The following is a 23,272-nucleotide window of genomic DNA, read 5'->3' as shown; positions in this document are numbered from 1 at the left end:
AGCGACTGATCCTTGATATTTATATAATACTATTACGTCTGGAATTTTAACAACCGCTGTTCCTGCTTTTAATACATTACCTCTCTCTCTCTCTCTCTCTCTCTCTCTCTCTCTCTCTCTCTCTCTCTCTCTCATTATATATATATATATGTGTGTGTGTGTGTGTGTATGTATGTATGTATATGAATATAAGTTCAGAATTCATGTCTTTTTCGAATTTATTGCTTGTCTTTATCAAGTTCCGAACTGCTGCTTTGGACCTTTATTCCTCCACAGGGTTATTTATTTGAAAAAAGAAACTCTTATAAGTGTCATTTCTTAATAGCTATACTAGTTGGAATCTTGTATTCATATTTTATATTATATCTATAACGCTTCGTTTTTACCCTTTTTTTTCATTCCTTGTGAAATATATTGCTTTTCATCATTATTTCTTCTGGACTTGATATTTTTTTATGGGAGTTTCATTGGTTATATTTTGAGATTTATTTCTCTAACGTATGCTTTTTTTTATTTTTTCTTGGACTTTCTGTCTCTTAGTCAAATTATGACGCCAATTTTATTTCATTTGGCCATCCTAACTTGAACACTATTTCTTTACCTATGTGCTTTTCTTTTTCTTATAGTCCTACTTTATTTGTACCCCTTTATAACTGACGGGACTTTCATATTTTCTTTGGACAATTTCTACAGTTGCAGATAATGGTCTCTAGGATAAGTCCTTAGAACTTTGGTTTGCTGTTGGAAGTCGCAATGCCATCCGAAGTACCTATCAAGCACCCTATATATATATATATATATATATATATATATATATATATATATATATCTATATATATATATATATATATATATATATTAAACAGGCGGAGGTTTCTCTAAACCCAACTATACAATGAAGGTAGGGAAGCACACCAACAGGTCAAGGAACTCATATTTATTAAGTTGCAACGTTTCGAAGCCAACCAGCAGGCCTCATTTTCAAGCTAAAAAGTAACAATATCTAATTAGTACAATAAAATTAAGCTACAATATTAAAATACACAATGTAAAGTACAATAAAAACAATCACAGTTAAAAACACAAATAAGGACCAACCGTTGAGTGTGAAGACAGAGGAAGGACTAACAAAAAACGTAAGCAGTTCACGAGAGGTAAAGAGGTGTAGACGTGGCAAATGGGTGTTCAGTGAGGGGACCAGTTTTTTAATAAACAAAGATTCATTAATTGTTAAAACCTTGTGATTGGAAGCTCTGCCCAAAACCTGTGAAAGTCCTTGTACTGGATCGAATACCTACATTTATCGGTATGATCCCTTATGTTGGAAAATTCGGGATTCGAAGCTTAGTGCCAGTTCTATAGCTGATAGCTCTATGACTGTCGATTCGGACCTTAAGTAACCTATGTGTCGATCCAATATAGGTTCCTCGATTACATCGAGGACAAGTAAACTTGTAAATGACACATGAGGTCATCAATGGATCCAAACGGTCCTTGAAGTTGAAAAGGCTACCGATATTCAGTGGGTTTGTAGGTATAATTTGATTTTCATGGCAGGGAGATGACCAGACATTAAAGCGTGGAGTTCCTTATATAAAGTTGTATTGTGAATAAAAGGAAGGCTAGCATAGAACGGTAATTTAGGAACGTGAGGAGTAGGATGACGTGGAACAAAAATATTATTTAAAAATTTGGAGACATGCTTAAAGAACAACTGGGTGGGAAAGCAGTTGCTGTTAAAATATTTTTGCAAGAACGTGACCTCATTGTGAAAAGACTGCCAACTAGAAGACAAAGCAAAGGCTCGGTGAAGCATGGTTAATAAGGCATTTATCTTAAAATCAAGAGAACAAAAACTATAAAAATTTGTACCAAGACCAGTGAATGTCTTTTTTCTAAAAACCGAAGTTGAGAAGCCATGAGAGGAGCGTGTAATTAAAATATCTAAAAAAAGGCAACTGATTGTTGGTTTCGTGTTCAATGGTGAATTTGATGTTAGGGTGAAATGAGTTGATGAAAGTTAAAACCTCTCGGCGTCAAACCGACTTCTAAAGAGTGCAAACGTGTCGTCAAACGTACCGTTTATAAAAAAGTGGATGGTAAACTAAGGGGACAAGAATCAAGCATTTGCTCTTCCAGCGAGCACATGAAGATACCGGCAAAAGATGGGTCCAAGAGGAGAGCCCATAGCCATACCATCAATTTGCGAGTAAGAACAACCATTAAAAACAAAAACGGTGTCCCGCACCGCCAGATCTAAAAGTTTCCTAAAATCATTCTTACAGAACCCATTAAAAAGAGACTCATCGGTAGGAAAAAGCTTACTTAAAATTATATCAATGGTCTGTTGTACAGGTACATTTGTAAATAATGACTCTACGTCATAGCTTACCATAATAAGGTCCGAGTCCTGAGCAAGAATGGAATTTTTGAACTCGTATGAATTCTTTAGGTTATAAGAATTTTCAGCTAAGGGGGCAAGCATGGGAACTAGATATTTTGCCAGTTTGTAATTGGCGTTATTATAAGACGCTAAGATAGGACGGATAGGAACATTATCTTTGTGGGCCTTCGAAGGCCGTACATTAAACCATACGATGACCCCGAGCTGTATAGGGACTGATAGGTATTTTCAGTAATAATGCCACGGTCTTTTAAGCTTTTCAGAACTCGGTTAATACGATCTTCTATTTTAAACAGTGTTGAAAAACTCAGGAGTTCCCAACTTCAGGAACTTTGAATTATCATTTAAAATTGTTTCCACCTTAGAAATATAATCATCCTTGTTGAGAATAACAACTCCCTTACCCTTGTCTGGACGGGTAATAATAATGTCCTTATTTTTTGCAAGCGATTTGAGAATATTCATGTCTTCCTTTTTAAAAAAAGGAGCCCAATATGTAGACCAGTTTTAGTATAAGTTTTATGGTGCTAGGCCCTTTGAAGTTTTGATATCGGGAAAGTTGTAGGGACATCAAGGTTGAGATCGAGGTTGAATTCAATGTTGGAAAAGAGGAACTCCTTAGAAGACTTCCAAAAAACTGTACAATGAGGGTCTGTAAAATGGCTAAAGCAAAATCCCCCCAAAAAAAACCAACCCAAAGGAAAGAAACGGAGGAATTACCTCTGCGTTTCGATAGGGAGTAGTTGGAAAATTAAATTTAACACAAGTTTTGTTAGTCTTGCTTAAATTTGAGGAACAGAAAGAAACACCTATTTTAACGTAGTTTTCTCTCGTGAACCTCGTTGGACATTGGAAAACAAAAGGAATTTTTATTACATTTATTAAATAAACAGGTAATTCGTGAAAACAGTTAACGGTGTACACCTTGTTTAGTTCAGTTTCTTAACCTTATTACCTTTTAGTTGCGATGGATGTACCTTTAATGGACGTCACACAACGGATATGAATAAAAAGTCCTTGTTGGGACGATGCTGAATTTTACCTTCCGATTATTGCATGTTCGTATCTATTATAGAAATATTTATGTAATATATACTATATATATATATTATGTATACTTAATGTATATGTTTATTAATTATATATGTATATGTATATATATGTATTATATATACTAGCTGACCTACCCGGCGCTGCCCAGGAAAACTGTGAATGAAAGGCTATGGTAGGGGGCGGTAAGATGAAGGGGGATGTGGAGGGAAGAGGGTGGGGAAGGGGAGGGAGAAAGGAGAAGGGAGGGGATGGGAGGGGAAAGAGGTCGGGAATTGAAAAAGAAGGGGGAAAGGGATGGGAGGGTGAGGGGAAGATAGAGGGGGAGGGAAGGGGAAAGGGAATTAAATTTCTGTATTAGAAAAGGAAAATCATCTCCGCTGAACGTAAGCCTGTCTCCCTTTCAACAACAGTCAGACCTTTTATCGATTGTGTGAAATAAACTCCACAACCTCACAGCAACCTCTTCCTTTTCCGTACCTGTAGCCCGTCATTCACAGCTCTCCCAGGCAGTGCCGGGCAGGTCAGCTGGTATATATAAGGCTATGAACTATCTTCGATCAAAGCCCTATTCAATATTTTTTGTCAAATACGTCAAGCTGTTTAACTGTGATTGAGTGACAGACAGTCAGACAGACGCACATAGCACCAATTATAGTATTATTACTGTTTCTTCCCCTCTTTCTTCTCCCTAACACCCCCTTTTCTCTCCCCCTCTCACTTCCTCTCCCTATCACTCTCTCTCTCTCTCTGTCATACCCTTGCCCAACCCCAACCCCCTTTGCTGCCACTGATGTCTTACCTCCTTCAGTATACGATAGTAAGTCATATTTAGCATGTATACCGAAAATCGAAAGTCATTAATTACTACGTATACCAAAAATTAGGTATGATAAATTCGTAACGTTATTAAGTCTACGGGGTGACCCAGCCCATTTCATGGAAGGCACCCTGCCCCCTCCGGCGCCTTTGGTGCCTTTTGTTGCTTGAAACCCTATTATAAACCTTGGTGGGGGTCACCACTACAACCCTGCCAAGTTTCATGCCCAATGGACCAGCCGTTTGGCTGTGATTGAATGACAGACGTTCAGACAGACATAACGCCCATCATAGTAAGATGTGTATATATATATATATATATATATATATATATATATATTATTTATTTATTTATTTATTTATTTATTTATTGTATCTGTTTGCATGTATACAATCACATACTATATATGTGTGTTTACTTTTTTAAGTAAGCAAAAATAATGTAGGTAAAGGCGCTGGGGTTTTGTATTAAATCTGGATACCTTTATTGGTGTTTATAAATTATTTCAGGATGCAATTTAATAAAATCTTTTATTAAAGGAAGATAGTCAAGCAGATTTGTAGGTAGCGTGGCCGAGTGGTCTAAGGCGCTGGATTTAGGCTCCAGTCTCTCAGGAGGCGTGGGTTCGAATCCCACCGCTGCCATATGATGTTTTCTTTCAAGATGATGTTGCGTGATGACTTGATAAGCATAGTTTGCCTATCATATCAGGGTTATCGTGACCTCCTTGTTATGATGAACAATTATAAGGAGTAGGTGCTAACGAAGCCATCGACATAAGCCGTTGATAATGCTATGGTGAAAGGAGTGACGGTTCCGATTTTGTGCTTATTCGCTGGGGATTAAAGGGTTTCACACATCCTTGTTTTGTAGATAATGTGAGTGAATGTCCAAGTTGATTTCGCACCTTGTTTCTTTATTATGTACGTTTACCGTCTTTATCCTTTCGTTCCGTATTTCTTTATTATGTACCCATACGTTATTTATCAGGCATCCGGTACGATGGATCTCAGTCTAATATATTTATTTTGTTTACGTTTGTTTGCGCTATCCTGCGATTGGGAAAGACTATGTATAGCTTCCATTCTCACACATAGTAACTCATCTCCAGCTTCCTGTCTCTTAGTTCTCAACCAAGTAGACCTGGGTCAGCATCGCTTTTTGTGCCAAACGGGAGTTTAGCTGACAATATCACCACGTGGGTACTAATCTTCCGGAGACGGTGGCAGAGACATGTCCAAGCCGTCTCCGTCTCCCCTTCTTCATTATCTCATCTACTAAAGGAACTTCCGCCATATCTTAATTTGTTATCTTATCATGATTCATTTCCGTATAGCAGTACAGATCGTACTAGATAATATACAAAATTACTTTCGTATTGGATTTCAGTCTTTGATTTGTGAATCGAATTCATCCTTCCCATTGTTTAATTTGCCTTTTGAAGTTAACCTATACTTGAGGTCATTGTTTTTTAACATTTGGAAGAATCAGCCTTATTAATATTATCTAAAGTTGATTTATTCCCGTGTGCACATGCTGGCCTCATACATTTATTTCGAGTTCGATTTTTTTTTTTTTTTTTTAGATATTTGATGACATCTATTCAGCTAGCTTTGTAAATCTTGCGGTGTATTGATGATAAAATCAGCGCCATTACGTATTCTATGTGTCAGATTGCTGCCGGTACAACAATCTGGACCTTTTCTTCATCTCTGACCACTCCTTTTTATTATTATTGTAAAATTATTATAAAATAATCGATAGCTTTAATTGAAATATTTTGGGTACGTTAGAGTATGCTGTTTCCTGTAGTTGTCTCTTATCTTTTGGAAGGCTTTCCATCGCTTCATATGTGACGAAATCACACTTATTGCCGTCCTTTTATTGTGACCCCTTGGTAGTTAAGGACATCAGGTTGCCTCCCTTAGCAACTCTTGGATTGAGCAAATTCGTGATCAAATACTGGCATTTTAACCTAAATTTTTCAGCCAAGCATCCGCCGATAATTTGTAATGTGAAATGATTATCTGCTTAAATAAGGTACAACAACGATGATTCTCCCTCTCCTTTCAAAGAAAAACTAGGCATAATTAGTAATGCCTTGTGATTATTTAATGAATTAGAAAAGAACTCTCTCTCTCTCTCTCTCCTCTCTCTCTCTCTCTCTCTCTCTCTCTCTATCTCTCATTCTCTCTCTCTCTCTCTCTCTCTCTCTCTCTCTCTCTCTCTCTCTCTCTCTCTCGTATGAAAAATATGGTTATGTTAGGCTCAAGTAATGATTTAATTACACAGAAATGAGAAAAGGAACTATAAGGAAAGATTGCTTTTCTCTCCCTCTCTCTTTTCATAGGTAAAACTGTGCATAATTGGTATTGCCTAATAATTACTTAATCTCTCTCTCTTCTCTCTCTCGTTTCAAAGAAAAAATATGGCAGTTCTTAAGATCAAGCGTTAACTTAATCACTTAAAATGGAAAAGGGGGTTGCAAAAAAATTATTGCTGTCTCCTTCTGATTCGTTTCAGCTGATTTTACTGAATGCTCTCTCTCTCTCTCTCTCTCTCTCTCTCTCTCTCTCTCTCCTCTCTCTCTCTGATTCAGTTCAACTGATTTTGCTGAAAATGAGACGTTAGACCGGGAAGATTCTGAATTCGGCAAATATTTGCAGAAACAAAATCCGGAGACGCCAGGAAATGCCTCTTTAAAACTGCACTCGCCGGGCCTCGGCGAATTCCCCAATGACGGGAGGCTAAAAGTAACAACCATTTCTATTTTCGTTATGTCAATTTGAGGTGTTTATCTTACTTAAACCTCCGGCCTAAGGGGGGCCGTTTGACGACCTTTCTTTTCCCCTCTGAGGGAGCGTTCTGCCAATGAAAAAACCTTTGGGAACTGGCCGAGGGAAAGGACAGATGCTAAGGGCATCTAACTTCCTTCCTTCCTTCCTCGAAGGGACTGCTCTGCTGAGGGAAACCCTCTAGAACTGGATGAAGGAAAGGGCAGATGGCGGGGGCGTTCAATTGCCTTATCCCATTGTAGGGAGGAGTGTTCTTTCGTGGGGAATCTCGAGGAACTGGTCGAGGATAGACGTTAATGCCGGTATTATTTCTTCTTTAATTATGAGAAACGCTGGTGAACTAGGGGAATGAACGAAGCTGATGGCGTCTTAATTTCCTTTTCCTCTTGGAAAGAGAGATTGTTCGTTGGAAGAGATTCTTGACGAACTAGCTAAGCTTTGATGGTTCAACCTTCTGTTTTTTCGGTGGAGGAAGAGTTCTGTGCTAGGGAACTGAGAGAAGGGAAGTGCAGCTATTTTCCCTCGGAGGGAGCTCTCCCTGTGAGGTACAAGGGGAACTGGCCTCTCTTCCCCCTTGGAGGAGGAGAGTTCTGCCGAGATGTCCTTGGGAAGTTGGGAGAGGGGAATGACTGACAAGGGGTTGGGGGGCTGGTAATGAAGGAGAAGACTGATGTATTAATACGGAGAAGATAATGAAGAAATGAGAGTAAAACTACGAAAAGAGAGAACAGAGAACATTTGAATTAAGAAGTCGAAGAGTTATACGAACGCACTTACTTCACTCTCTGTGATAAATATGTCCGCATTGTGACCCACAGACGTTCTCGCACAGCTCCGGTAAGTTGTATTATAATTTTCTGTTGCTATTTCTGTTTATTAACTTTTTAATATAGTATAAGAGCGAGGTAGAGAGGTATTGATGCAACCACAGCCGTAAAGAAGGTCATGCAGTTATTTGAAAATAAGATCGGATTGGGGCCATAATGGATTAGGTAGCGCGTTATTGAAGAAAGGAAGCAAAAATAGTGCTTGTAGATAGCGTTTGAAAATGAGGCAGAAAGATCATTCCGAAGCTTCGGAGTGGATGGGGAGAAATTTGCCTTACGTCGTGGTAATTCGGAATTTACTGATTTGCACCTAGTGAATATAAGAACTGATGGCCTGACGGGTGCTACACGGTGTTATCCGACCTTTGACCCCTTACCTTTTGTGATTTGAAGCTGAATACTGAACTGATCGATCATAAAAAAGAAAATTCTCTGTAAATACTGTTATGACTCTCTCTCTCTCTCTCTCTCTCTCTCTCTCTCTCTCTCTCTCTCTCTCTCTCTCTCTCTCTCTCTCTCTCTCTCTTCTAGGAGACTGTCATCTATTTAAACAACTCTTGTTATATAACCGATTAAGAATCCCTGTTGCTTGGCGTATAGCCACAATTCAGTAAACATTCTTTGGCCGTCGTTGTTACCGGCAAATATGTTGTTGATGCAATTTATACGAATTTTATACTAGTATAGTGTTCGTTGTTGTTTTCTTTCTAGTTGTTGAATTGAGCGGGAACTGAGTGCGCACACCTCATTCTCCTAGAAAAATTTATATACGAAACTATAAGAAATCTGCCGAACTTTTCATAGGCTGCAATTTATATATATATTATATATATAGATATATATATATATATATATATATAATATATATATATATATAGATATATATATCATATATATATATATATATATATATCTATATATATGTTCGTTTTTTTCGAAATGTTGAAACCAATAGCACTGACAAATTACTGTTATCAGTGTGGTCAGTAATGGAAATTATTGGTAAAGTGAATTCATTTAAAAAGCCCAATTTGTATCAGTGTTAAGCGAGTCATAAAGGAAACTTAAAGTAATACATTGTTCGCATTCATTGTTCGTAGACAATAGTATTATTATTATTATTATTATTATTATTATTATTATTATTATTATTATTCAGAAGATGAACCTTATTCATGGGGAACAGACGCGGAGGTGCTATTGACATGAAAATCAAGGTTCAAAATAATATGGTGTTCATGTTCGCGTGAAAGAATCAACAGAAGGTACTAGGAAATAAGGAAAAGGGAATAGTTATCAGAAAAAAAATTAAGAAATAGATGAATAGATGAAAACGTTAGGAAATTATAAAATACAATTATAAAATGCAGAAACTAGTTAAGTATTGTATTATTCACAACATTAAGAGAAGCGGAAAAGTAAGCTGATAAATAGTCATAACATAAACAAGAACAGAAGGAACATATCACAAAATATCGCAATTAAAAACACAAAAGTTCAGCAAATAGCTGGATGCTATTCTTTGTGCTGATAAGGTGAAATAATGAAGAACCTAACAATACGTAATTAAAGTGTATTTATGATAAAACTTTTTATTTTGAGACATAAAATGTTAACAGAAAATTCACAGAAGGCTTTTCTTTTTTTTTAATCTTTTTTTTTTTTTTGGTTGGGGAACACAAAGTATCTGGACAGACTATGGAAAAACTCTCTCTCTCTCTCTCTCTCTCTCTCGATATATATATATATATATATATATATATATATATATATACATATATATATATATATATATATATATGTATATATATATATCTATATATATATATATATGTGTGTGTGTGTGTGTGTGTGTGTGTGTGTGTGTTGTTTGTGCGCGTGCGCGGTTGTGCATCTGTTTCAAATATATATATACACGCACACACATGCTTACACACACGTATATATAATATAAATTTATACTCAAATTCTTTTCTACGTTTACTCCAACTAATTTTGGGATTTATATATATATATATATATATATATATATATATATAGATATATATATATATATTATTAATTTATATAATGACTCACTCGGTTTTCGATGTGTTTTTTCTTATTTGTGCAATGACGTTTTATAAAAGGGTGAAACGCTTGATTTTAATTACCAAACGTCGTAGAAATCGGAGAAAACAAAAACTTTCGTGTGATGAATATTTGTTTTTCAGTAAATAAATTTTTTATATATGTAGTAACAGGATGTTTATAAAGATAGAACGTATACGTTAAATGTTAGGAATTCTGTACATGTAGCTGAGAAATAGAGAAGACAAACGCTTGGTTGTCAGCTTTCTCAAAAGTGTTTTAGAAGATAATGAATGAGCTGTGGAATGTGTTGGTGTTTAAACCCTTCAGAGGTCGTTTGACTTAATCAAGTACAGAGGATCTCAAAACAGTACCGCAGTTGCACAAGAAGGACGAAGGCTGAGATTCTGTTAGGTTGTCCAGTTACAGTGACTCAGAAGGAGTTGCAGAATAATTGAAATAACTCGTTTCATGACATGTGTCAGTTGTATGATGACCTTAATCGCTTAGATAATCACTTCGGTATGTGACAATGATGTCGCTACATTGATACTGAAAGTAGAAGACAGTCGCTGCTGGCAAGTGTCTTGGTTCATCAAAGTCGCGTTGGGGAAGGTCGGTTCATTGTGTATGAATGTGTATGTATATGTCTATTTATTTAAAATATATTACGAATATATATATATATATATATATATATAATATATTATATATATATATATATATTAATCTAAGCGATTAAGTCGTCATACAACTGACACATGTCATGAAACGAGTTATTTCTCTTATTCTATAACGCCATTCTACAAGCCACTGTAACCTGATAACCTAATAGAATCTTAGCCTTCTTGTACAACTGCGCCATATATATATATATATATATATATATATATATATATATATATATATATATATAAAGCTACAGTTATCAAGGTCGAGGTGGTTAATGCCTACTCCAAAACAACGAATACCTGAGCGCAACAGGGATTTGTATGTGAGAGGTGACATGAACTTATACCTCTCGTGATAGCTGTGTGGTTAGAACGCTTCACTGTACGTCCTGATTTCTTGGTTCCTGGGTTCGCGCCCGTGAGCCGACGAAATTATTGTCAAATAAAAATTCCCCTTCAGTTAACATATATGAAAATATATTAATTCCGTGGCAGAGCGAATTAGATATTAAAGGACATTTGTAGCTTAATGCGTATATATGAATCCCGTTGATGTGATAAGACATATATATATATATATATATATATATATATATATATATATATATATATAGTAGTATATATATATTATATACTGTGTTCTGATGGGACCCAATTACAAAATTTTGATGGGATCTTTGAAATTGTAGAATACCATGCATATTTCCCAAGAGAAGATGACAGTATTTTTTATATATATTTCCACGTGCTTGCTGACATGAATCCAGATTTAACAATACGTGTTTGTCCACGTGAGCTTTAGTATTTTTTTTCGAATATTTTCTTTGACAGTGGTAACGAGGCTTGCAAAAAGAACAATTGTCAGGTATCTGGGTCTGAGGCATTTATCCAACTCCCGGCGGTGACCGCTTGACAGATTTTCTTTTGCTATCGATGGGTTCTCTCTCTCTCACAGTAACTTCCCCATCAAGTAGTGACTCCCTGAGTTATCAGACCATTATCCAAAACTCCGTTATCCTAATTGTAAATATGCAGTGAATATGATCGTAGACGAATGAAGGGTACGAAGGTTCAAAAATGAATTTGATTTTGTGGCTGCAGTACGATGACTATTGTCTGGTTAATCATTAATACCGTAATTATCTCTCTCTCTCTCTCTCTCTCTCTCTCTCTCTCTCTCTCTCTCTCTCTTGGTGTAAACGGCAGTTTCCTCATCCAACTAGCAAGAGGTGACGGATTCGTTCCCTGCCGGAAAAGCAACCGTTTGGTACATTCCCTTAAACTTACTGCGCTTCTTTTCACCTTAGTACCTGATGGTCGCAACTGTTGTGGGTCGCATCTGGGAGAGGGTAGTGCGAGAGGGAAGCACTGATAGAAAATATTGAAGCCTATTATTAAAGATAATACCAATTCTTGTCAAAATGTTTTTTCCTTTTGATATATTCCTGTGATGATAAGATTTTAACATGCAGATGTTCCAACTCTTACCTGGCCTCATCATTTTTTTGGTTGTGTGTGAATAAGAAAAGTGATGGATTCCTAAGGAGGCAGGATGCAACCCGGAACCGCACACTATAAAACATAAAACCACCCAGTCGAAGTGGATGACTGTGGTAGGGGAAGAAAATAATACATACAATAATACATAAACATATATACATACACTTCACCTTATTACATATACATACATACATACATACACTTTATGGTCACTTTAGTAGTTTAGACAATAATACATGCTCACTTCTATTTATGCTTAGCCCAAAGCAGTAACAGAAACTCGTGCAACAATGACAGTTATATTTTTAATAGTTTAGCGACCCAGATTGACACGTGACCCCAAATCAGCCTCGGTTACTGCTCCAAAGTGTTTGCTGGTCGACCCACCCCTGGTGATAGATGACAGACGTACCTCGTAAATCTACTTTATGTTCGAGGTTGTTAAAGGAATAGGCATGGAGTGGACCTCTGGATTCTTCCCATCCAACAGAATATAAGATACCAATTTAGCAACGATATCAATTGTGACTTAAAATAAATTTTGTTATTAACGAATAAAAAAAAATTATTTATGAATTTTCATCTGAAAATTGAAAACTTCACCACTTTTAATCATAGGTCATTTCACATACTAATGGCAGTAAAACTAATTGCAAAATTTAATGTTGCGTTCTCATTATAAATAAAAGAGGTACTCAAAAGGTTATGAGACGAGTAATGAAAACTCCTCTAACATAGAAGCTAATATCTTAATACTCCCTAAGGACTTAATGCTTCATTTTTTTTCCACCTTTTAAAAGAGAAGTTAAAACGAGGAAATGAGACGTCGGACTTGCTTTCTTTAGCCTCTGAAAGAAGCTTTGTGCCTTTGAAAGTGGCTCATTTGCGGAAGTAATTCGTGAGACGATAAAATACCGCTCATTCTCGCTCGCTCCCGCAAGTTCGCAAGTCGTTTATTTACGGAAATCATTCAAGCTCGCACATATACACATTTTACTCTCTCTCTCTCTCTCTCTCTCTCTCTCTCTCTCTCTCTCTCTCAGAGATTCGTCTTTACCCTTTATGTGCATGTTTTTATCGGTCGTTTATTTTCTCGCGTCTCACATACCACACGAAGAAAACATTTCAAATAATGATTTTATCGATGATTTACGTAGTAATAACAATGACTATGATTGTAATGATTATTGCTACCTCAGTGGGTCTACGCCTGCGTTAGTCAGGAAGCGTAATCAACATAGCGTATTTAATGCAGATGCTTTAATTTAGGCAACGACAAGAAAAATGCGTTCTAAGATAATATAAAGAATTGAATCAATAAATCGAGAAGAAACTGGAATTTCAGTAGTTATTTTTATATAAAACAGTCAAAGGATGTAATGATATAGAGGAAGATTAGGACTTCCAGAATTTGTTTTATTGCAAAAAGCAATGACGGTATTTAAAAATTAGATAACACAGACGATGTGGAATCCTATGGCTTGGTGACGTCTTGGCATGGCTGAGTGATGTCTTGTCATGGCTTAGTGATGTCTTGTCATGGCTTGGTGATGTCTTGTCGTGAGTTACGGAAATGTTTGTCACGGTTTGTATGCTACAAGAAACACATGTTCATTAAATAGCCAAAGTTTCTCTACGTAACCTGACGTAAGGTTATGTAAACTAGTATTAACTGGGTAGCAGAACGTTCAGTGAATGTTCGAACGTTTGCTTTTTGACCTAAAGTTAATTCGCAACGTAGTCCAAAGTTATCTACATGACGCAGCGTTTGTAATTTGGCCTAACTTAGCAGTATGGTTTAACTTTTGCTGTATCGCTATCATTGAGCTGTATAATGTTCTCTGTTCAATTTAACATGAAGTATGTGGCTTGATGTTTGCTATACAGCCTAAATTTCACTATTTGACTTAGTCTGAAGTATATTGCCCTGCCTAACGTTTGCTCTATACTCAAACATAAGTTATTTATTGCAAGAATCTGCGCCTGCTGGGAAAAAAAATTCTACCGGTAATGAAGGGAGGAGAGGTGGTGGAAAAAGAGAAGGTAGACAATAAGAAACAAGATTGGTTCTTCCACTTTCTTTTTATTCACTGTTCAAGTAAGATTTTTGAAGCGGTTTCTCTCCACGGAGTTCTCTGCCTACTATTCCTTGTCTTGGAAATTAATTCATCGAATTTTTAGAAATGACCCGGTTCACATCGGTTTCTTTTATATACTCTGCTTTTTAGCAAGCTTTTTAAAAAATTTTGCGTGCTTGAGCCCTTTTGTGTGTGTTTGCATGTATACAAATGCGTTTGTGAAAAGTCAGTGGTCCTCCATTTTTTTCCAATTTTGCATCGTTTTCAAGACTTTCAGGTCCTTGATACGTTTCCTTCATTTAGTTGCCGATTGATTGCCCTCTGTTGTCTAGCTTTGGAAGTTTCTTCTGCTATATTACCCCGGATTCAAATGGTTTCAGTAATTAAGTATTGCGTCTGTCTCCCCCCACCCCCTTTTATTATGTACAGTTGACATCATTCTAAATCTGTATTTGCTGGTATAATTATGATTTGATTAAAAAAAATAACTATCATTAATCCAATTACAAAAATAACTATCACTAATGTGAATTTAATATAAATGTTTGATGAGCGTTTTATTATTCTTCAATGCCTGTTACTATCGCTAGCATCATTTTTATTTTTATTATTGTAGGTTTATTCATTTTAGTCCTTTATGTCGTGTAGGTCCCATGGCGTAGTGGTTAGCACTTTGGACTCTGAATTCAACAATCCGAGTTCGAGTTTCGGTGGAACCTCATTTAAGTAAGTACTTTGATGTGGTCGGAAATCGATTTTAAAAACTGGTAAATCGTAGAACCACGTGTCTACAACAAAAAGACAGTTGAGGAATCAAAAATATGAAGTAAGGCGTAATGATGCTTTAAGTCGTGAGTCAAAATGGGTCAGACACATAATTTGTTGCTCGGATTAAAAGGATTTTGATCATATTACATGTTTATGTGGATGTATTTTTTTCTGGTATTACTGTGCTTTTACATGTTAAGTTCAAGGTTTTTTTTATTGTTTTTTTAATTCTCTCTCTCTCTCTCTCTCTCTCTCTCTCTCTCTCTCTCTCTCTCTCTCTCTCTCTCTCTCTCTCAGTACCGACAAAACATTTACACTCGAATAAATAAATATAAGGCTAAGAAAAGGGGTTACTTTCCATTACTAGATCGAATGTAATCAGCAAAGTGTGACGTTGCAAGACCTAAGCTCTTGCATCTCTTTTTTCCCTAATGAAACAAATGTAAGAATTCGAAAAAAGTTGAACATATGCTCCAGAATATACGCTTCAAGCCATTTCCTGCAGTAGGGAGTGGCCCCTGTGAAAAGACGCCATCATTGCAACAATCACAGCCACTATCGCATCCTGCCTACCATATGATCGCATCATGTACTTTATATGTACACACATACACACACAGCATATCTGGAATATTCGTAATATAGTATCTTTCTTTAAATTCGAATAGCAAATGTTGTACTTCTCACGTCATTGATAATGATGGGTGTGACGCCAGTATTTATTTATTGAATGGCTTACGTAATTAGAAATATTCAAGAAAATCACTGAGAGGAAATCTTGGAAATATTAAGTACATTAATTGATTAATAAAGTTCCTACAGTTGCATGTGTCTGCTTTGATCCAAGGAAGTCTCCCTGTCCTCCTCACAGATTCCTGTCTTGTACACTGATTCCCCTACCATCGTAATTTCTCTCGTGAACGAATGCCCCATACTACAGTAGTTCTCTTCATTACCTTACCATGAACCATTCAGGTAACATGATTCCCCTTGTACCAGTTCACCTGGTACCGTAATTTCCCTCTTACCCTTAATTCATCTGGTACCGTAATTTCCCTGTTATCCTAATTCCCCTCGTACCCAATCCACCTGTTACCGTAATTTCACTGTTGTATGAATTCCCCTCGTATCCTAATTCACCTGGTAGCGCAATTTCCCTGTTATCCTAATTCCCCTCGTACCCTAATTCAACTGGTGCCGTAATTTCCCTGTTATCAGAATTCTCCTCGTACGCTAATTCACCTGGTACCGAAATTTCCATGTTATCCAGGTTCACTTCGTACCCTAAATCATCCTGTACCGTAATTTCCATATTATCTTCATTCCCCTCGTACCGTAATGTCACACGGGTTACTTAATTCCCTTCTTACCCTAGTTACCATCAGAAATTCCCTTCTTATCCTAGTTACCATCAGAAATTCCCTTCTTACCCTAGTTACCATCAGAAATTCCCTTCTTATCCTAGTTACCATCAGAAATTCCCTTCTTACCCTAGTTACCATCAGAAATTCCCTTCTTACCCTAGTTACCATCAGAAATTCCCTTCTTATCCTAGTTACCATCAGAAATTCCCTTCTTACCCTAGTTACCATCAGAAACGCCTGAAGGGCGCTAATTCCCCCGAACCCCAGTTCCCTTCGTAGCCAAATTCACCTGTCTCCCAATTCCCCTCAACAGTAACTCCCCTCGTTATACTTATCCTGTCGCGGCCCGCGCCCTCCTCCATGGGGGTTGCCAAGCCTCTTGCGTCAGAGAGGGCAGAACACCGACGAGACGCCGTAGTGTAATCCGTTTGATAACTCTATCCTGTTATCGTGAGGTGGGACTTTCTCCGTTGGTATTAGTGTGGACGAAGGGAAATGTATATTCTCTCTCTCTCTCTCTCTCTCTCTCTCTCTCAGGAAAACATCTCTTTCAAAAAGAATATATTTAGTAAATTGAGGTTCTCTCTCTCTCTCTCTCTCTCTTAGAAAGAATTCTCTTAAAAAATAATAATATATTTAGCAAATTGAGGACTCTCTCTCATTAGGATACCGTGAATGAACAGTAAAACCTGCTCCTACAGATAAGTGAGCACATGATGCCTCCTCGGATGAACTAACAAGTCTTTGAGACATCCTAATCGTTGTAACTCTCTCTCTCTCTCTCTCTCTCTCTCTCTCTCTCTCTCTCTCTCTCTCAGAACATCCCTTACTTTTCAAGAAAAGAATATTAACATATTTTATTTAGTAAATAGATGATATTAATTTAACAGAACTCTCTCTCGCCATTCCCCCCCCCCCCACCTCCACCCCCTCCACCCCCACCCCCTCCCAAAGCAAATAAATGATAATATTTTTCTCCTTTTTTAACTTGTGTGGAAGCCGTTGAAATTCGTTTTAGTTTGTTTATTGAAATGTTTGTGAGTTATAGTCTATTGTAATTATTGATCGAGGGCATTTGGTTTTTCCCGAAGCTTTCACTTGCTATTAACAATAACAATATATATATATATATATATATATATATATATATATATATATATATATATATATATATATATATATATATATGTATATATATATATATTATATATATGTATATATATTATATATACATAATGTGTATTGATGTTTATGTAAATGTGTATATATATACTACATATGTACAAATTATTTCCAGGATGTATTTTTAAAGTTATCGTTGCTATGTAAGATGAAAGCCTGCAGAAGCTTAGGAAAAATAAAAAATAATAACAGTGAAGTTTTAACGATAAAATTAATTAGAGGACGCCGTAAAGCAAAATACCCTCACAGCAAATCAAACGAACTTACCAATTCCACCACACGGGTGATCACTTCCTCATTTATTACGGAGGGTTTTGTTTCTAATTACTGCGTAATCTAGCTAATCAATTCATCTTACTGCTCCACGTACGAATTTATATATATATATATATATATATATATATATATATATATAGCTTATATATATATATAGAGAGAGAGAGAGAGAGAGAGAGAGAGAGAGAGAGATAGAGAGAGAGAGAGAGAGAGAGAGAGAGAGAGAGAGAGAGAGAGTTCAAAGCACTTCTTGAGTCAACATAGCAGAAATCTCATTGGATGGATGACTTGGTTTCAAACCTTATATGTATAGTCAAGCTGTATGACACCAATTTTATGAAAATCCTAGATCTTCCATAATTATTTATGATTTAGTATAGTCATTGAAATGCAGATATGGAAAGTTGTTCTTCCAAAACTTGGGTAGATTTGTATTTTTTATGTTTTAAAGGAAATTCGAACGAGATCTATAGGTAACACTAAATGTAAGACCTATATATGAGTTATTAGGGTTTTTTTTTCAGTAATTCTAAATTGTGTTTAAGTCGTTATCAATATTGTTATTAGTACAAGCGCATTCGTATTCTCTATAAGGAAGGTAATGTAAGAGATCGTCGAGACTGCAAGACCGGTGGTGATAGGTGCTGGTTTGTGTTGGGCCGTTGCCGGTTTAAACGTTCAGTTTCGAGTTCGTCAACTATAGTCTTTCCACACGAAAGAAACAAGTATATGGATACATTACGTTTTAATGAAAATTATTACCATCTACAATAAGCCAGTCTAAAAAGTCTCTTTCAAATTAATGCCGTCCATTCTTAAATAAATAGAAAAAATATTATCAAGGAAACTTTAGTAAAATTCAGACGAAAATAACGTGTGTACACAGCGCGCTCACACATAAATGTATGTACTATGTTTGTATGTATGTATGTAGGTGGTGGGTTATTAGGTAGGTGGGTAATTTGCATTAAATACGAATTAGTCACTGAAGAAAATCCTCTTAATTTTCATTCGCTTAATATTTTGTGATTTCAGATATCCTTTTTTAATCTGGTCCATCTGTTTGCAGTCGTAAAGATTTGTTAATCGTAGGTGGAGCAGTAAAATCGATTTATTGGTGTGGTCAGATAACGCAGTAATCATAAATGAAACTTTTCCTAATAAATTAGCCGTGATCATGTGCGTGGTGTGATTGGCAAGTTCGTTTGATTTGCTGTGAGTGTATGTTGACCAATATATTGATGATTAAATTTCTTCTCACACGAGTCATCGTTGCCGGGCACCTAATATATATATATATATATATATATATATATATATATATATATATATATATATATATATATATTATATATATATACATATATACATATATACACAGCAAATAAGAATGACGGCAATGTATATCATTATAACCGAAGAGGAGTCAGGTATATTTTCACGTTGTTTGTTAGTAGAATTACGCTATGACTGTCAATAAATAATAAGATTTTGGAAGGAATTTGGAGTAGGCACCCTTTGAGATTTTAAGGTAGATTGGTCAATGTTTGCCGAGATTTGCAGTTACTGAGCGCTCGTGCTTATTGAATTATCCTATTATATAGTCCTACGTTGCCTGCTTCACCTATACTGTGGGGGATAACTGTTTTACAGATGTAGTATAGTTATTTGACGTCACAGTTGAAACGGTCACTCGAGTTTTTCAATGATTGTCTTAATTTCGAACTTCAACAAACCTAAGGTTGTTTGATTACGTTATATAATTCATACTCTCCCTGTGTTTCAAAGCTTAGGAATTCTCGTCCAGCCTCCATTCTCCCGAAACAATATAACAAGCTTCCACTCTGGAAATGACGTGTCTCGCTTCCTACGAGGTTAAGCATAACTTTTTTTCTTCACAATTTCCTTCTGGCCTACTTTGTTCTTGCTGGGCAGAACCCACACGCAAACACGCATATGGATATGTATGTAATGAAAGTTGATTTGATGATCAACTTTCGCCGTATTGTAGTTGTGCGAAGGACGTTCATCAAAGTATTGCTGTTTTCATGATCCATAAAAAATTAACTTGCTCCCGTGTTAAAACTGTAACTCGGTTACGTCGATTACCACAATATATCTATCTATACAGTGAAGTTAAAATTACGTCAATTTTCCATATAGCAAACGCTCGTAAGTATAGATTATTCGTAAACGCAATGTGTAAGGGGGTCCTTTTTTTATATAGTTAAATAGAAGTCTGAATTTATTGAATTTAAAGAAAAATGGTCGGTTCTTAATTTCTCTGAAATGTTTTGCCAAAGGGAAAATTAATTTCCACCTGTGAGGCTGAGAGCTCTTAACGTTGCGTAAAGCAACCTACCAGGCCGAGGGCTCCTGTTAAGTGACGCCAACGAATTGCTTAAATTCGGTCCTCAAATCTTATAAATAATTGTCCGTGTAGATGTGGATTTTTTTTACTCTTTCCGCGGGTGCCACGACCCTGGTACTGAATCATTCCTCAGGATTGTATCATTTACCGAATCGGCGCCGGTTTCGGTCATGTTTAGTGATGTACGCGACACTGAGGTACATGAGTTATGCAGTATCCAATAGACGTACTGTTGTTGTTTTAAATTTTTGGTTTTATATATATATATATATATATATATATATATATATATATATATATATATATAATTACTGTTATTGTAACATCTAGAAAGTGAAGTACAGAAACAAGTCGGTAATATGGCAAAATGATCTTGGTAAAACGAGAGGAAAGATGTCTGATTGGAGGTTTCACTCCGTCTGCGCTCGTCGAGGTCTTTCCCTCTTTCTTTTTGATATAATGGTATATATGTTGATAGTCTCTCTCTCTCTCTCTCTCTCTCTCTCTCTCTCTCTCTCTCTCTCTCTCTCTCTCGCCCCAGCTGTGGTAGAGGTATGCTAGATTTCTTATTTAATGGAAACGCGCCGATAATGCTCCTTTCTTCGCCTGGCCAGGGGAGAGAGAGAGAGAGAGAGAGAGAGAGAGAGAGAGAGAGAGAGAGAGAGAGAGAGGATACTTACCCTTTTAGGTATTTGTGTTTATTTAGCGGCTGTTAGACCCCGTTGTAATCTGCCCTCATGCCAACCGTTGTAAGAATGGGAATTTCGACAAACAGCGAGATAAATAGGCGACCGGGAGGAAGCCATTCTAGGAATTCCCGTTGAAATTGGAGATTACGCGGCGTATGGGCAAGCCAACGAGCGAGGGGAATGAATGGCTGTTGTGTTTTGAATTGTGTGGGCTGTAATATTCATATTTGTAAATGGAAAAAGAAAATCGCACAGTCAGATCATTATGTAATTTTTCTTCAATAGATTGAAATAAAGAGTCGGTTTAGAATGATTTCCATACATTTCAATTGAACAGTCTTATCATACTCCTATATTTCTTTAGTTTGAATAATGAAAAGACATCGTTTTATCATTTACATGTTCGTAGCTTCAATAATTAGCTATTTCCCATAGGATGTTTTTAGTACGGTCCTGGCACATTGTGCTTTCCATATACACGTAATTATTAAGATATCATGAGAAAATCTTGTAATTTCTAGATACAGATTATGAGAATTAATAATAGTCTTGACATACAAGGAATTTCATTTATTGAAATACAGAAATTAGTTTTTGCATTTGAAATAGAGGAAAATATCAATATTTCAACAGAGATCGATGTTGTGGCCTTGCCTTACATCTTACATGACATTGGTAATTTAAGTTTGAAATGGAAAAAAAAAAATGAAATTTGTTACACACGTATTTAAAAAAAATAAAGAGATATTTCTGATAATTTTCTGTTGATAAAGATCAAGTTACGCGATAGTATAAGGATAAAAAGGACTTTTAGCATTTCTAATATTAATAATAATAATGTATGATTATAATAATGATCTTGAGAACGCCGCAAATAACATAGCAAGACAATTGTTTTATATAGTTGTGAAAAATTTTAAAAATAAAAAGTCCATGTCTTTCCTATAAATTTAGCAAAAGCTCTTGTAATCGTAATAATAAAACTTGTGCTTAAGTAAACATGGGAAATAATAGTCCAGTTAATAGTCCAAATTTATAATGGTAATAGTAATGGCAATACTGAATAATGTAATTTCATTGACTTTTTCAGGAAAAATCTTTATATCATATGAAAGCAATAACAATAATAATTCCATATTTTTTGAAATCCAAGTAAAACGATAATATTAATGATGAAAGTGATTATAATAATAAGGGAATTATCATACCAACTTTAAAAGAAAAACAAACATGTCAACATTTTAAATTTTAACAGCAGCAGCAGTAATAATAGTATCAGGTTTATTAAATTATTAACAGCAGAAGTCATAATCAGAATTAATATACAGTCCTGCGGTCAGTAGACGGCGTGCCAACGAGACTGCTGTCAGCTAATGCGCAGCTCGACAGTCGTAGTACCACACGTTTGAAACCTTTAGGAAAACCCAAATTGTAAATGTTGAAATTTTGTCTTCTCACACCGGAAACCGTAATCTCTGGAGATAAACAGTTCTGCCTAAAAAACGTTATGTTTGTTTCGCCATCACACGACATATATTTTTTTTCAAAGTTTTAGTTGAGAAAATCGTTTCTTCGAGTTTGATAAGCGTGCGAGTTTTTTGTTTTTTTTTCATTCATAACTGAAAATGTTTAGTATAATGACAATGACGAGGGTAATGGTAATGTTAACGGCTTAACAGTAGTGTGAGCAATAATAATTTTGGTGATAGTGGTAATATATTACGGGAATAATGGCAATAGCATTAACTTATTTTTCTATCTATGTTATCAGCTAGCACACGGAAATGAAACAAATCGGAAACACCATTAACCTGCAAAGCAGTTTTCCAACGGGAAAAAAGATAGTGCGTAAAAAAACGGAGGTAATTGAAATATGTAGTTAGAGTTTTTTTTAATGACAAATCAAAGGTAAATAAATGAAAAACAGTGCATATACAAACATTAGATCCAGAATAAAGGAGAAAAACCGGTAACTCTTATGTTGGGGTTTCACGCTGGCTGCTTTGTTTATCTAATTATGATAAAGGACGAAGTGTAGCTCCTGTGGTCGAATATTATTATCAGTGAAAGTACTCTCCACTCTCCATATAATTGCTCGTATCCCCTGCTTCTCTCTCTCTCTCTCTCTCTCTCCAAATAACTTTAAGGATCAAATTCCCAACCAAATGAATTTTCGATTACTCGGGGAGTAAGCCTACAAACTACTATCTTGTTGTTGTCGTTGTTGTTGATGTTGGGGGTCATGTTGACATAAGGATACAGGAATTGTAGGAGAGAATTTTTATGATTTATTTATTGAAATGAAAATTTATTAAATTAATAATGTGCATGTTAAACATTACAGAAAAATTATCTCTAATTAAATATAGCTTGTTTATTTTAATTTTCGTTGGTGAAACATGGAGCT

At 35.9% G+C, this 23,272-nt stretch overlaps 1 long non-coding RNA gene and 1 other non-coding gene across 3 annotated transcripts in view; both read left to right on the top strand.

Moving 5' to 3' along the window:
- LOC135197003 (uncharacterized) overlaps positions 1–23,272 on the top strand; it is a 900,249-nt gene that overhangs the window by 721,569 nt on the left and 155,408 nt on the right. The gene's annotated exons all lie outside the window — the stretch shown is intronic.
- On the top strand, positions 4,837–4,918 carry Trnal-uag (transfer RNA leucine (anticodon UAG)). The gene has a single exon. It is a non-coding gene; the product is annotated as a tRNA-Leu (tRNA).

This window comes from Macrobrachium nipponense, chromosome 18, assembly GCF_015104395.2.
Source record: "Macrobrachium nipponense isolate FS-2020 chromosome 18, ASM1510439v2, whole genome shotgun sequence".
Taxonomy (NCBI): domain Eukaryota; kingdom Metazoa; phylum Arthropoda; class Malacostraca; order Decapoda; family Palaemonidae; genus Macrobrachium; species Macrobrachium nipponense.
The sequence above is the reverse complement of the archived record's forward strand: the minus strand, read 5'-3'. Positions and strand labels throughout refer to the sequence as shown.